The sequence below is a fragment of the Oncorhynchus nerka genome, linkage group LG22 (assembly GCF_034236695.1).
Source record: "Oncorhynchus nerka isolate Pitt River linkage group LG22, Oner_Uvic_2.0, whole genome shotgun sequence".
NCBI classification, from domain to species: domain Eukaryota; kingdom Metazoa; phylum Chordata; class Actinopteri; order Salmoniformes; family Salmonidae; genus Oncorhynchus; species Oncorhynchus nerka.
This window is the reverse complement of record NC_088417.1, coordinates 44,799,702-44,809,354: the sequence shown is the minus strand read 5'-3', so window position 1 is coordinate 44,809,354 and position 9,653 is coordinate 44,799,702. Positions and strand designations below refer to the sequence as shown.

The window sequence follows — 9,653 nt, the reverse complement described above, 5'->3', positions numbered from 1 at the left end:
CATCTAAAAATATGTCTACAAGGGGAATTCTCGGAGTGCTCTGTAGCTCATGTCACGAACCCAACGCCAAAAGCTTGGAGGATATTTTGGTAGAGGCTCCCGAATGTTTTAACGGATTTCTGTGTACAACGAGGGCCATATTTCGTACATATTCAACCCGGAGGAATCTACGGTTAAGATATTCACAGACAGCGTGTCCCAACCCTTTTATCGTGCAGAACCCGAGCCTTTTTCTCTAGCGCTAAGGATGCGAGAATGGCTTAAAATAAGGCTAGCTTTGTGTCAAATGGAACGTGCCCTGAGTGCTTCAAGGCTGCCAGGATATGCGTTGGAAGAACAAGTCTGTGGACGTCAGGATCTAATGGCCCTGAGAGTCACATCCATGGGTTATACCCCCTGACTCCAGAGTGACAATTTTAGCATGTGAACAATTTGACAGGTCAAATGCTACGAAAACGGTCAGTCCATATGTATCCTCCAAAGCATGCAAGGATGTACATTTTTTTCAAATAATGTTCAGTTTTAAATGGCGCGATTACCACATTTTCCGAACCCTGATGAATAAGCTGGACAGTCTTTTCGAAAATCGTGAACAATTACGGCGATGGCCTAGATTATCGTTGAGACATACCCCGGAACAACATAGGTTATCGTTGAGACATACACCGGAAGAACAACAAGTTCGAAGGCGGATCTTTCCCTGGCAGGAAAGTGGACAGAGCTTCGACGGAGCGCGGAAAAGACTTTGTGATGGGGAATTGGAAACGGATAATGTTCAGGGCTAACAGGACCCCATATATCTGTAAGAAATAGTTAAAATAAATGTTGAATTATAACGTGTGTTAAAATGTAGGTGTTAATTTTTGAAAATGTATACCCACCCCCCCATTTAACTAAGGGGTAGCGCTCTTTTCTCTCAAGCTAGGGTCTGGCGCAGACAACTGTAAGATCTGAAAAAAAAACATGTATTATTTTATAGTCTATTCCTACATTGGGTATGTTATGAACATTACGTTTTATTAAAGTTTGTAATAATGTACAAAGACCTGCATCCAAGTTTTTTTATTTTTACATAAAACACGTGTGCTGCATGTTTAAATATTATTCAAATGGGTTACTTAATTCAAACATGTCTTAAAGGTTGTACGAAATATTTTGGAATTCAATAAAAGGAATGTTTAAAAACGGTATCTCACCCTTTAACTATGGGAAAAACCTATTTAACAACATCTTCCAACTCTGTCACGAAGTAAAATAGAATCCGAGTGTTTGTGTGTGTGTGGGGAGGGGTCTTGAGGCGGAGCAACAGGCGTGTGTGTGTGTGTGTGTGTGTGTGTGTGTGGGTGGTTGGTTGTGTGTGTAACATAATGTGGGTGTGTGTGTGTGTGTGTGTGTGTTAGAAACAAGGTCCCTTGGGCATTGTGTCCATTTCAGGCTTTAAACAACAATTAAACAGCCATCTAAATAATGTTTCTCAGCCTAGTTTCCTATTGAGTTCTCTTTATATGTACAGGCACAGAGCTTCCCGATGGCTCCAGCCTAAGGATTTTCAGTGCATGTACACACGGGGAGATTAGAACCCCAAAGAAAAGATCCTAAAGGTACTTTCAGATTCAGGTTTATCATGACAGCCGCTTTATGAAAGGCCTTTACTTATGGCTAAACAGCTTCTACACAGCTTATTAATTAATGCTCTGGGATGAAATTAAGTGTTTCTAGGAGGGCTTAAACAAATATACAGTGAAACAAACATGGCCACTTTACACACATTTTTATTGACTTTTAAAAAGACCACAGTAACATGACAGAATTTGTGCAAAGGCAACGAAATCTGCTAGGGGATATTAAATGTACAACAGTAGTATTCTGTAACAAGCAATACGTGTTAAACATAAGGGACATGCAATCATGACAGGCTCTTTATGAAAGGCCTTTAACTATGGCTAAACAGTTTTCTACACATCTTATTCATTAATGATGTGGGGCATACCCAGGATTTACAGGCAGGACGTTTGATCTACACAGGGAGGGAAAACTTACTGAGTTATGATGGAGCGGGCAAGCGTCTTTGAGTTGGTGAATTCGAAACGAATAATGGTCTTGTAGCTCCCTTCAGTAACCACGAGCACAACCGTTCCATGATTTTAACTGGCGGCTTTATTCAGTAGTTTCAGCAGGCTTTAAACAACAATTAAACAGCCATCTAAATAATGTTTCTCAGCCTAGTTTCCTATTGAGTTCTCTTTATATGTACAGGCACAGAGCTTCCCGATGGCTCCAGCCTAAGGATTTTCAGTGCATGTACACACGGGGAGATTAGAACCCCAAAGAAAAGATCCTAAAGGTACTTTCAGATTCAGGTTTATCATGACAGCCGCTTTATGAAAGGCCTTTACTTATGGCTAAACAGCTTCTACACAGCTTATTAATTAATGCTGTGGGATGAAATTATGTGTTTCTAGGAGGGCTTAAACAAATATACAGTGAAACAAACATGGCCACTTTACACACATTTTTATTGACTTTTAAAAAGACCACAGTAACATGACAGAATTTGTGCAAAGGCAACGAAATCTGCTAGGGGATATTAAATGTACAACAGTAGTATTCTGTAACAAGCAATACGTGTTAAACATAAGGGACATGCAATCATGACAGGCTCTTTATGAAAGGCCTTTAACTATGGCTAAACAGTTTTCTACACATCTTATTCATTAATGATGTGGGGCATACCCAGGATTTACAGGCAGGACGTTTGATCTACACAGGGAGGGAAAACTTACGGAGTTATGATGGAGCGGGCAAGCGTCTTTGAGTTGGTGAATTCGAAACTAATAATGGTCTTGTAGCTCCCTTCAGTAACCACGAGCACAACCGTTCCATGATTTTAACTGGCGGCTTTATTCAGTAGTTTCAGTGAGAAGTATCCCCTTCAGTGAGAACTATAAAGTAAATTAAAAATACAGTTAAGCACACTCTTACAACATTATCTTAGGAGTGACTTATTAGCTTGGTATAACTCTGAAGTGCTTACATACATAACAGTTTAACCGGCGTTATAACGGGTTCAGATTAAACACATGAATAAAGGAAAAAATACCTCATTGGCTGCTTATTACAGAAGGGAGGAAATCAAACTTCACACTTATTATTCCTGGCATGAATTCACACTTCATCCTAACATACACTCTTCAACCTTTATGAACTACACCCGATGACATGAAAACTTAGCTAACGCAGCGCAGGATTGCCTTCCCTACAAAAGTGTGTTGCTACAATAAGGATCCCCAGTTACAACAGTATTAGCTACGTAGTTCCGCTTGTAATTATCATTTTCCCCGCACAGCGGACACATAATTTGGAATTATAACATGTGTTAAAATGTAGGTACTAAATATTTTGAATTAAATCACTGGTTTTAAAAATGTATCGCACGCTTTAACGATAGGGGAAGAGGTCATTTCATATTTCGTTTTAGGGGGGGTTATTAACTTTATGGAAAACAATATTCACACAAACAACACCGTTTAGAGCAGCTTGGAGATTATTAGCCATGTAAACGGGGAGCAAAAGAGCGGATTTAACCAACTCTGTACAAACCCCGACTGTAACCATTATAAAACTAAAACAAAACAAAAAAATGTCTCGAAACACACACATAGTTAGGGACAGAACGTGGAGCATATACTTTAACACTGTTACCACAGCTTTAGCGCAAACCCACAGCCCCGAATATTTAGCTGCCAGGACAGATTAAAAAAGAGATGTGAATAAGGGAATCCCTCCTAATAGATATTTCTGAAGGCTACTGGACATAGGTGATTGGGAAGCGACTGTTAGACGTAGATTCTCAGAAGCAATTTATAGTCTTTCCTACAATGGTATGTTATAAAGTTTGTAATAATGTACAACTGTAGGGCTCCAATGTTTTTACATAAAAACACTAATGATGCATGTTTAAATAGTAGTACAATTTGGTAATTAATTCGAACATGTCTTTAAAAAGTTAGTACTATATATTTTGGGTCTTAAATCAATGGTTTTAAAACAGTATCTCACCCTTTAACGAAGGGAAAATGTCCTTTCCAGCCATCAACCACGTCTGTCACGAAGAAAAAAATACAGAAAATCCGGGTGCGTGCGTGCGTGAGTGTGCGGTACAACTGTAGACCTCCAATGTTTTTACATAAAATACTATTGATTCTTGTTTAAATAGTAGTACAATTTGGTCATTAATTCTAACACGTCTTTAAAACGTATGTACTAAATATTTTGGAATTAAATCACTGGTTTAAAAAATGTATTTCACCCTTTAACGATAGGAAAATGTCCTTTCCCGACATCACCCCGGTCTGTCACGAAGAAAAAAGACACGGAAAATCAGGGTGCGTGCATGAGTGTGCGTGTGACGGAGCAGCAGGAGTGTGTGTGTGTGTGTGTGTGTTTGTTTGTTTCAAAAACAAAGGGTGGGGGTGTGTGTTCAACAGGGGCCCAAGCATGTAGCCCCATTCTATCTGTAGAGAATCGTTTGAAACCAAGGTGTGCACTATCATGCATAAGGCATGTCGAGATATCAGCCGACCACCCGGGGTTAAACATAGATACCTCTAATCTGCGGCCGGTGACCCCAGCCCCCCAACCCGGTTGCAGACAGAATGTCACGACATCCCCTCCTGTTGTTTGAATTCATAGCCTTTGTTCTCTAAACCAAATATCCTGTATCGAAGGAACCGATGAAACAGACAGTATTAGGTATTTTTGTATGAAAGGTCTACGAACGTTGGAACATCTACAACTATTGAAGATGCAAAAAGGGGTTTTCAGAAAAACATTTGGTTTGCAGATATGTATTATTATAAAAATAATATAACATTATTATCATAATCTAAAACACTTTAAAGGAGCTCTAATTCAAACATGCAAGGATATATATATATATATATATATATATATATATATATATATATATATATGATACGATTACCCACTTTAAAACTGTTGCTGCAAAATCACTTCTCAATGGGTGTACATTTCAAGCTTTCAACAACAATAAACCAACCAGCTCAATAATGTTTCTCAGACTTACACACTGTTGAGTTTTCCTAGTTAGTAAAGAAAAGTACCAAATTCAACCATGGGTTGCTGTTAACTAAAATAATGGCAATTCGTGTAGTTTTGACTTAGTGGTTGTTTCTTTACTAACTAATTTACTAACTATCCCACAGCATTAATTAATAAGCTGTGTAGAAGCTGTTTAGCCATAAGTAAAGGCCTTTCATAAAGCGGCTGTCATGATAAACCTGAATCTGAAAGTACCTTTAGGATCTTTTCTTTGGGGTTCTAATCTCCCCGTGTGTACATGCACTGAAAATCCTTAGGCTGGAGCCATCTGGAAGCTCTGTGCCTGTACATATAAAGAGAACTCAATAGGAAACTAGGCTGAGAAACATTATTTAGATGGCTGTTTAATTGTTGTTTAAAGCCTGCTGAAACTACAGAATAAAGCCGCCAGTTAAAATCATGGAACGGTTGTGCTCGTGGTTACTGAAGGGAGCTACAAGACCATTATTCATTTCGAATTCACCAACTCAAAGACGCTTGCCCGCTCCATCATAACTCCGTAAGTTTTCCCTCCCTGTGTAGATCAAACGTCCTGCCTGTAAATCCTGGGTATGCCCCACATCATTAATGAATAAGATGTGTAGAAAACTGTTTAGCCATAGTTAAAGGCCTTTCATAAAGAGCCTGTCATGATTGCATGTCCCTTATGTTTAACACGTATTGCTTGTTACAGAATACTACTGTTGTACATTTAATATCCCCTAGCAGATTTCGTTGCCTTTGCACAAATTCTGTCATGTTACTGTGGTCTTTTTAAAAGTCAATAAAAATGTGTGTAAAGTGGCCATGTTTGTTTCACTGTATATTTGTTTAAGCCCTCCTAGAAACACTTAATTTCATCCCAGAGCATTAATTAATAAGCTGTGTAGAAGCTGTTTAGCCATAAGTAAAGGCCTTTCATAAAGCGGCTGTCATGATAAACCTGAATCTGAAAGTACCTTTAGGATCTTTTCTTTGGGGTTCTAATCTCCCGTGTGTACATGCACTGAAAATCCTTAGGCTGGAGCCATCGGGAAGCTCTGTGCCTGTACATATAAAGAGAACTCAATAGGAAACTAGGCTGAGAAACATTATTTAGATGGCTGTTTAATTGTTGTTTAAAGCCTGAAATGGACACAATGCCCAAGGGACCTTGTTTCTAACACACACACACACACACACACACACACCCACATTATGTTACACACACAACCAACCACCCACACACACACACACACACACACACACACACGCCTGTTGCTCCGCCTCAAGACCCCTCCCCACACACACACAAACACTCGGATTCTATTTTACTTCGTGACAGAGTTGGAAGATGTTGTTAAATAGGTTTTTCCCATAGTTAAAGGGTGAGATACCGTTTTTAAACATTCCTTTTATTGAATTCCAAAATATTTCGTACAACCTTTAAGACATGTTTGAATTAAGTAACCCATTTGAATAATATTTAAACATGCAGCACACGTGTTTTATGTAAAAATAAAAAAACCTTGGATGCAGGTCTTTGTACATTATTACAAACTTTAATAAAACGTAATGTTCATAACATACCCAATGTAGGAATAGACTATAAAATAATACATGTTTTTTTTCAGATCTTACAGTTGTCTGCGCCAGACCCTAGCTTGAGAGAAAAGAGCGCTACCCCTTAGTTAAATGGGGGGGTATACATTTTCAAAAATTAACACCTACATTTTAACACACGTTATAGTTCAACATTTATTTTAACTATTTCTTACAGATATATGGGGTCCTGTTAGCCCTGAACATTATCCGTTTCCAATTCCCCATCACAAAGTCTTTTCCGCGCTCCGTCGAAGCTCTGTCCACTTTCCTGCCAGGGAAAGATCCGCCTTCGAACTTGTTGTTCTTCCGGTGTATGTCTCAACGATAACCTATGTTGTTCCGGGGTATGTCTCAACGATAATCTAGGCCATCGCCGTAATTGTTCACGATTTTCGAAAAGACTGTCCAGTTTATTCATCAGGGTTCGGAAAATGTGGTAATCGCGCCATTTAAAACTGAACATTATTTGAAAAAAATTTACATCCTTGCATGCTTTGGAGGATACATATGGACTGACCGTTTTCGTAGCATTTGACCTGTCAAATTGTTCACATGCTAAAATTGTCACTCTGGAGTCAGGGGTATAACCCATGGATGTGACTCTCAGGGCCATTAGATCCTGACGTCCACAGACTTGTTCTTCCAACGCATATCCTGGCAGCCTTGAAGCACTCAGGGCACGTTCCATTTGACACAAAGCTAGCCTTATTTTAAGCCATTCTCGCATCCTTAGCGCTAGAGAAAAAGGCTCGGGTTCTGCACGATAAAAGGGTTGGGACACGCTGTCTGTGAATATCTTAACCGTAGATTCCTCCGGGTTGAATATGTACGAAATATGGCCCTCGCTTGTACACAGAAATCCGTTAAAACATTCGGGAGCCTCTACCAAAATATCCTCCAAGCTTTTGGCGTTGGGTTCGTGACATGAGCTACAGAGCACTCCGAGAATTCCCCTTGTAGACATATTTTTAGATGCTTAATATTCAGGTCTTAAAAAATGGCTTGTTCTGGACATTTATAATGCTGAGGCCCCAGCGCTATCTATAGCCCCAGACATTCCTGCTTCATAGATAACAACCATAAGGGAGATAAAACTGGGGGGTGGAGGGGGCATGGGCCCCAAAAGTTCAAACACCCTCTAACACATGACCACACGAACAGGGGGGGCGGGGCGGGGGCACATATTCTGTACATGTCATCAGGTCATAAGGTCAGCAATCAATCAAATTTGACACACGCCGTATCCTATTACTCTCTGACTCTGATGAGGATTGGCAACGCTGGATGGGCACAGACAGGATTAAATGAGGTTGAAAAAAAAAGTTCAGTCACAAAAAAAAGTGAATCTTTCTACATGTGAGAAATTACCCTTGGCACACATTTACGACAGGTTAATAAACAGACCATCAGTTCCCGCTCACATCTACAGAATCAAAAAGATTATTTTCAATTGCAGAATGCAAATTTGCAGAAACATCAACACAAGCCACTCGTATTCATAGTAAACAGCCTGGAGAAGTGTTTTCAGTGACACACAATATCTCTTATGTACAGTATCAACTGTACAGTAACTCTACAGTGTAGCTGAAGCAATTAGAAGGTCACACAGTGAACACATTTCACTAAAATGATCTGCCTGGGATTAGTTCATGTACTCTGGACTCCCACACTCAGTAAAGCGGGAGGGTAGACGGGGCTCAACAAGAGCCTGATTTCACCTGTCATAACAAAAGAGAGCCACACATTGTACTATTTTCAATTAGAGGTGAGATTATGTTAAACCACTGGCCCGTTGTTTGTTTTCCCACACAGTAGGGCAGGCCTCATGCTACGTGGAGATTCATAGCACATCACATCCTGTCTTCTTGGAAAGGGCATGATTCACCGCTCTCCTCCCCTAAGGCAGTGGCAGTACTACAAGGTAGTTATATCCACAGCAACACTAAGCCTGTTGGGAAATGTTTTCAGCTCATTCAGCTGTAAACACTAACACATACATTTACAGATTTGCAAAAGAGGAGTGTTCAACAGTTTATTCGCAGAATGGCTGGCGTAATACAATTGTTTGCTTAGCTGTGTGTTGTTAGTCATCGTATTTGTCATCTCCTGTCTCAAGAGGTTACAAGCAGTTATTTACAAGTAAATAACTGTCAGGTTTCATGAAATTAGGCCATTACGGTGCACTGTTATTCCCAGCCAAGAATGGTAATCATGTCACACTTTGTGTGCATAAAGGTCTAGCTCGGCAGAAAACTGAGCTGAGACACCATTTCTAGAAGTGCTGAGGAGAGGGGAAATGGGAATACAAGTGTGTCATCTTCAACCACAGGAGATTCGTGGCACCTTAATTGGGTAGAACAGGCTCGTGGTAATGGCTGGAGACAATGTTCCAGACGTTATTATGAGTCCGTCCTCCCCTCAGCAGCCTCCACTGTCTTCAACCCACCATAAAAATAAAAACAACGTTGCAAATCCACTTTCACAATACTTTTAAATGAAATGCTGTTCACACGCTCCCCACAATGCATTTCCAATGTCCTTGTCATAATCTACTCTGCACATTCAGAAGCTCAATCTGATTTACACCTACAGTCTTATAGGCTAGTGGCCAATCCTCAAAAAGGGCTTTAGTTTTTGAGATAGGTATAAAAAACACAAGCATGCTTTTCCATATTTTTAAGGTCTCCCATATAAGCAAATATTTTACTGCGAAAGTGGTTACATTTATATTGTGACACACCCCCTTAACTCAAAGTGTAGAATAATGTTTGGCTGGAGGGGGTGTGGGCCACATAAGCTTATGTAACCCAATATTGCATGCTCTGATATTGCAAGACCCATTGCTATGAGACTCGAAATTGAGCTCAGGTGCATCCTGTTTCCATTTATCATCCTTGAAATGTTTCTACCACTTGATTGGAGCCCACCTGTGGTAAAATTATTTGGAAAGGCACACACCTCTCTATATA

At 39.9% G+C, this 9,653-nt stretch overlaps 1 long non-coding RNA gene across 1 annotated transcript; it reads right to left on the bottom strand.

Annotated features, from left to right (window-relative positions):
• Positions 1-1,754: 1,754 nt before the first annotated feature.
• On the bottom strand, positions 1,755-4,601 carry LOC135563773 (uncharacterized). Its single transcript, XR_010460485.1, has 2 exons — positions 3,101-4,601; positions 1,755-2,942 (listed from the first exon to the last, which is right to left on the bottom strand). It is a non-coding gene; the product is annotated as an uncharacterized LOC135563773 (long non-coding RNA).
• Positions 4,602-9,653: the final 5,052 nt, after the last annotated feature.